Here is a 6885-nt window from a genome sequence, read left to right as displayed (position 1 = left end):
TCTTGTAGAAAATGATTGATTTTACATTATGTATTAAAAACCCTAAAAACTCTATAAGTAGGAGAAATAAATGACAAATGCAGATATTTTATTAAACAGCAATAGTTTTAGATATTTTGCATTTGTATATTTCCTATTTGCTAAAAGGAATTATTTGTGTTTTTTAGGCCTACAAAGAGAACATCTAAGAAAAAGAACAAGGTATTACTAAAAAATCATCAAACATGTCATTATTTGAAAATATAAAGTTAAAGTAAAAAACAGAGTCTTTTGCTATAAAGACATTTCCTTTAAAAACTGATTAAGGAACCATAGCCATAGGTAAAAGTGTCATCCTTTTAGCACACATCAGTACTTTACAAAATATCTGTGGTTTTGCTCATATAAAAAATAGATAATTTTTTTTTCATTCCTGAGATACTTTATGAAGAAGAGTATTTTCCATCTCCATCCATGTAAACATAAAAGAGGTAAAGTGGTAGAAATAATCAACACATTGAATCCCGAAATGGCATAAATGTGTTTATGATCTATGTACAAATGAATTAATAAAAAAAAAAGAAAGGAAGAAAAGAAAAGAAAATGGATAACTACCACTTCTGTACATTTAGACTATGCTGTAAACATTTGGGGGACATTTTGAAGCACTGTTCTTTATTTTATAGGTGAAAAAACAAATACACACTACGGATGACCATGATGACATAACCTGGTCATCTGAGGGAGACTCAGAGGATTATGAGTTGCCTTCTGTTAATTATAAGAATTTGACATTTCTTGCTAAACAACATGGAAAGCACTATAAAGGTAGGACCATTGCATGAGTGTAAGGCCTTTTTATGTGTCCTACAGTAGCATATGCATTGCTTAGCACTGCACCATTGAGCACAGAAGTGTTATGGTGACATTAATCTCAGAAATGTGCTTTATGTTCATATACAATGAGAACTAGGGTATGTTGTGAACTCTCAGTCAAAGAGCTCTGACAATCCCACTGTACTTCTCTCAGTGTGAATGACACCCCCGGTGTGTTGCTGACCCTACTTCTCTCTTACGCTTTCCCAAGATCAGGTTGCCATTATCTCCCACTCGGAATGCTAGGGTAACCTTGGAACTGCTTTCCTCACAACCCCATCTCCTGAGGCCATGCTCTACTCTGCAACCATTATATATATCATCAAGCCTCTGTGAGTTGACCTCCCAAGGGACTATAACAAACTGGTCAACACAGGGAGATGGCCAACATAAGGAACTAGGCCTACTGTACAGATACGTATGTGTGGTGCATGTGTGGTCAACTTGAGGTCAAATTGAGGTGGTCAGTGCAGGGCGGTGGTCAACTATGGAGGGTCTACTGTACTTTTAAAAATGAGGATCCCATTGTGTTAAAAATCCTTGTTGAAAATACATTTACCACTTCTCATTATTATAAGATTAGAGATCTCAACTCTAGCATTATCCTCCTAGAGTTGTGTCTGGCTGTTCTTTCCTGTGTGTTTCGGTCACTATCTTAGGTGTTTGTTCCTGCTTTCAGTGGCTTTAGAGAGGCGTAATTAGTATATGATCAACTGTTCACATTTCTAATGTACAATATCGTAAGTTTTGAAACATACAAGTGAACCCATGGCCATAATAAGGGAGTTAACATATTCATCACCCACAGCACTCTCTTCCTGGCGTTTTGTATTCCCTTATTTTAGAACCTGCTAAGTTACTTTCCATAGTATTCATAGTATTTGTACCATTTTCCATTCCTGACAGCAGTCCATGACAGTTCCATTCTCTGCATCTTCACACTCAGTATATCATTGTTTTTAATTTTAGACATTCTGATGTGTATGCATTGTGCATACTATTTTGGTTTCAATACACAGCATCCTAATGACTCATAATGTTGAGCATCCTCCCATGTGCATATATGCCATCTGTACATCTTCGATGAGCTATCTTTGCAAATTTCTTGCCATTTAAAAAATTAGACTGTTCTTCTCTTTGTTGAGTTTTAAGAGTTCTTTATATATTCTGGATACAGTTTCTTTACTAGCTTTGTTTCTTGCAAGGAATCTTTCCTGGTTTGCATTCCAAGGAATGTTTCCAAACATTCCAAAAACTGTTTCCCAGTTTTCATTTTTTAATAGTATTCCAATGAATTCTGTTTTATCTGTTTGTTTAATTATGGCATCTCCACATCCCTCTCTCTCCAGACACCACTCTCTCTCTGCAGCCCCCTGCTTCCTCAGTAGTCACTGTCTGTGATGCCATCCAGAGGTCTACACAATGCCTGGGGCTCTCTGGGAATTCACCAAACACTCTGAGCTCTGCAGTGGGTAGACTTTCAGGCAGCCAGGCTCTGGGCAAAGGGTTAACTGTGCATTCAGAGTTTTAGGGAAAATATTTGATTGCTTTTATGACCAGTAGGATGGCACCTAAGCCCATAGGTGGGACCTCCCTGGAAGAGGAAGTACATTAAGGGAAAAGGATTAGGTGGCATGATTCAGGTTGGTCAAATGATACAATTTCTGGAGAGGGTGCATGGGTGGCAAGGGCCTACGTATTATGGGGTGAAGCGGTAGAATGGTTCTGGGCGAGTGAATTTGAACAGTCCCTGCCCTGAGTCTCCAAGGCAGCTACTGCTGCTGCCACAGATAGTGGGAGCCCAGAGAGCTGCTGGGTTTGTGCCTGATTAACTTTCTAGCAGGAGAATGATAATGGAGGTGGTCACTGCCAAAGTGAAAGGTTTGCTTCCAGAGGAGATAATGGACACTAGTATAACTTCAGTTGGTGACCATAGTATTGAAGCTGGGGAAGACCCAATTCCCATAGAGACAGAAGTGGAAGAAATTGTCAACATAAATTTTACTGGTGGCTCTACAGCCATGCCTATTTCCACGGAACCAATCACAGTGGACAGTAAGCACACTAACCAAGTTACAGCGAATGCCATAATTCCAAAGGCAGATTGTAACACCACAGTGAAACCAGCTTTTCCAAGTGGCATTCACAAATTTGGTGCTCAGACTCCTATGACTATATCAGTCCATCATATTATGTTAAACAAAGTATCACAGACAGCTGATGTTAAACTGGTAGTCAGAAACTTAAACCAGATGAACAGAAGTTAATTTTAACCACTTTGGTTAAGTCTCGTTCTAGCACTACCCCATAGCCAACTACCACAGACTCAGAAAGTTACAACTGAGGCCCAATCATGAGATACTAAGTTACCACTGTAGCAAATTAAAATAGTTAATTATGGGAAGAAGGCCAGAGGTGAAACCTGTCATTGGAGTCTCAGCACTGACCCCAGGAAGTTAAAAGATGACATGTAACACATGTCCTTGGTGTTATAGACCAAACGGTAAAAAACACTACAGATTGCTAAGAAGCCTCAAATACCAACCTCTGGTTTGGTAATCAAGAAGCTGATCTTTGCAAAACCAAGTAATAGGAAAGCAGTTACAGGACAGACAACTCAAGTATCACCTCCAGTCATTGCAGGTAGGGTTCTTTCACAGTCTATTCCCAGAACTCCATCAAAGACCACAACAATATCTGAAAGTGGTTTTATTGGATCGCCTTTAAATTATACAACACAGACACTAAAGAAAATAGCCATATCTCCTTTGAAATCACCAAATAAGGCAGTGGAATCAACTGTGCAGACCATCACTGTTAGGGGAGTAAGCACATCAAAGTTTAAAGCAATTACACCTCTGGAAACTGCTCTCAATGTCCGGAAGATTCAGTTACCTGGAAACAAGTTTTATTATATCTGACTTCTTACTGCCTCACAACCAGTAGCTCACCCCAGCCAGTTAGTCAGAATCCCAGTACAAACACTTGACCTTTTCAGCAAGCAAAGCCATTGGTTGTGAATACTACCACAGTGCAGATGTCCGTTCCAATTATCGTGGCTTAGGTTGTCAAACAAGTTGCTCCCAACCAATCAATCCAACTTCACAAATCATAACTACCAGCCACCCACAGGACCGGCTTATCATGCCAGCCACAACACTGCCACAGATTCAGCCCAACCTCACCAATGGACCACTAGGCCTTGTCCTGGCAGTGTCTTGGCCCCAACTCTGGGAACAGGGATTGTGGGCTATGCTGTGCTTCCAGCTCAGTACTTTACTCAGCTACAGTAGTCTTCATACGTGTCTATAGCAAGCTATTCTAACTTCGTTGGAATATTTGGTATCCAGATCCAGTCGAGGCTTCCATTCAAAGGCATAATCCCATCTGTGTCTTCCATTGGGCCTAGAAAGCCCTGTAAGTGTATAATATCACTGTGTTTGGCATTATATTCTGATTGCTTTGCAAATAGTGAATTTTACAACAACCGCAATTGTACTAGTTATTATAACAATTTGGAACATGAAAATGAAAGGCAAAAAGCAATAAAAGCATGCCTTGACAGAAATCCAGAAGGCTTCAAGCCTAAGATAGGGAAAGGAAAGGAGGGAGAATCAGATTGACATCATAGCAAAGGATGTAATTGCAAATGATCAGGCTGTCTTAAAATCTATTGTGAATGCTATGAGGCAAAAATAATGTGTTCCTCAATATACAAATATAATGGGTGTAAAATTTTGAGAAAGCCCAGAAAGAAAGACATTGATGCACTTGGCAGAGGCAGCTGAAGTAAGAGTACAGCAACAAACAGCAGCAAAACTAAGTTGTCTTCCCCAATTTCAGACTACTTTAGTAGGCCAAACCAACTTTGAATAGTGGATGAGGAAAATTGTTGTTTACAGTCGTGACTAAGGAAGTAGCTGAAGCCATGTGTGACTACCTTCTTGCCCAGACAGAGCAGGCAGACAAGAGGGAAAATAAAAAGCAGCAGCTGAAAGAGTAATAGGAACACATTTATAAGAAGGACTTTGCTTGACAAATGCAATTAGTGTAACCTGGATGTTTGTACGCTCAATGAATCCCCCAAAAATAAAAAAAGAAAAGGATTTGGATGAGGTTTGATGAGCATCATTAACTTAGCAGGAAAAGCAAAATATGACCCCTGTGCCATGAATTGCTAGCTCTTGTACAAAAGACTGATGGTACAGTACAGAAAATTTAAGGTGCAGGGACACTTGATGTTTTGGCAAATGGTTTAACAATTACTGTGTTTTAATTCACTTCTTGTTTTAAGAGACTTCAAATTATAACATTGAAAGGGAAGAGATTTAAAATGAGGAAATTAGTACATTTTAAATCTTAGTTAAATCTGCTTATGGCCTAAATTAAACTTTCCTTTCTTGTATTATATAGATTTTTCATTGGCTTAGGTTTTTAAACAGTTAGATGGTCTATCCTTCTGATTCTATTGTCAAAGAATATTTATAAATTACTATAATTTACAATGTGTGGTGTCACATGATTTTTCTTGGTAGAGAAAGTCAAAGTACCAGTGGTTGTTAACCAGTCATCCTTTGAGTATAGATTTAGAGCGTATTCAGACAGAATCTCTAACTTAAAAAATTCTTGAGAAACATTCAGATGGCCTTTTGTGTTTAGAAAGCACCATATTTTAAAGAAAAAATCAAGTTTTAAGGTGGATTCTGGAATAATAATATCTTGTTGTTAATTTGGAAATGTCAGAAGGGAACCCTCAGGCACACTCTTAAAATTAAGAGGGGGAGAGGGATAGGGTGAGTGGAGGGAGGGTAGTATAAATGTCTAAACACATAACTAAGAAAATGTGGTGAAGGCTATATTAACCAGTTTGATGAAAGTATTTCAGATTGTGTACAGAACCAGCACACTGTACCCCATAGTTGCATTAATGTACACAGCTATGATTCAATAAGAAAAAAATAAACATATAAAATATTAAGGGGGGCAGCACCTGTGCCTCATTGAGTAAGGTGCTGGCCCCATATACCGAGGGTGGCAGGTTCAATCCTGGCTCTGGCCAAACAGCAACAAAAAAATAGCCCGGCATTGTAATGGGCACCGGTAGTCCCAGCTACTCTGGAGGCTGAGGCAATAGAATCACGTAAGCCCAAGAGCTGAAGATTGCTGTGAGCTGTGACACCACTGCACTCTACAGAGGGTGAAAAGTAAGACTCTTTCTCTAAAAAAAAAAAAAAATTAAAAAAGACAGTAAATGATAAATGATACTTAGAGAATTAACAATGTGTTTCTATGATAAGGAATGGCCAACAAAGATTCCATTTTCTCTCAAAGAGTTGGCATGTATTTGAAATAATAAATTGTCAAAGTGATTACTGAGTGCTATACAAATAAGAGGTGTGTATAAGTAGAAGTAAACTTATCATGTAGTGATTATATAGAACCTCACATAATTATCAAGTATAAAATTTGGCCTAGATGAAGAAATAAAGAATAAGGAAGCTGTAAGAAATGAATTTGGAGAAGGATTTTTCATCTATACAAATATTTCTCTTTGTAAACTTTTGAACTAAGAAGTTTCAAATCAATACATGACTCTTACTTGATTTACTGAAATGGGCTTCCCAACAAAGCCTTCAAAATTATAATGGGAAAAATTCTTTTTATAACAGTAGTCAGGCATGTTGTCCATTGTTCTATTGGTTTGTTTTTATAATGGAAGTTTAATGTAGCATGATTTTACTCAGTTATTTGGGTAAGCGGAAGGTATGAGTATAATTACTCAAATAATCTAAATCATTTTCAGTAATTCTAAAACTCTGAATTTAGGAGTGTGTTGTAATGGGACTCTTGGTTTATAACAATAAAAAGACCATGTTGGAATTCAGTAATTTTGTTAGGTAATTATTCATGTATGATTATTGCAGTTCCTAAAGGGACTCTATAGTGTTTCTGTATGTAGTGAGAATATACATTCATATGAACGGGCCTGATATAGGCAGTAGAAACTAAGTGATCCAAAAGAGGATTCCA

General features: G+C 37.9%; 1 protein-coding gene and 1 pseudogene across 1 annotated transcript in view; both read left to right on the top strand.

Annotated features, from left to right (window-relative positions):
* LOC128579257 (ankyrin repeat domain-containing protein 26-like) overlaps positions 1 to 6885 on the top strand; it is a 112689-nt gene that overhangs the window by 67192 nt on the left and 38612 nt on the right. The gene's annotated exons all lie outside the window — the stretch shown is intronic.
* Positions 2709 to 5036, top strand: LOC128579266 (protein lin-54 homolog; annotated as a pseudogene).

Source organism: Nycticebus coucang, unplaced genomic scaffold (genome assembly GCF_027406575.1).
Source record: "Nycticebus coucang isolate mNycCou1 unplaced genomic scaffold, mNycCou1.pri scaffold_43, whole genome shotgun sequence".
Taxonomy (NCBI): Eukaryota; Metazoa; Chordata; class Mammalia; order Primates; family Lorisidae; genus Nycticebus; species Nycticebus coucang.
Note: the sequence above shows the minus strand (reverse complement) of the source record. Positions and strands in the feature narration are given on the sequence as shown.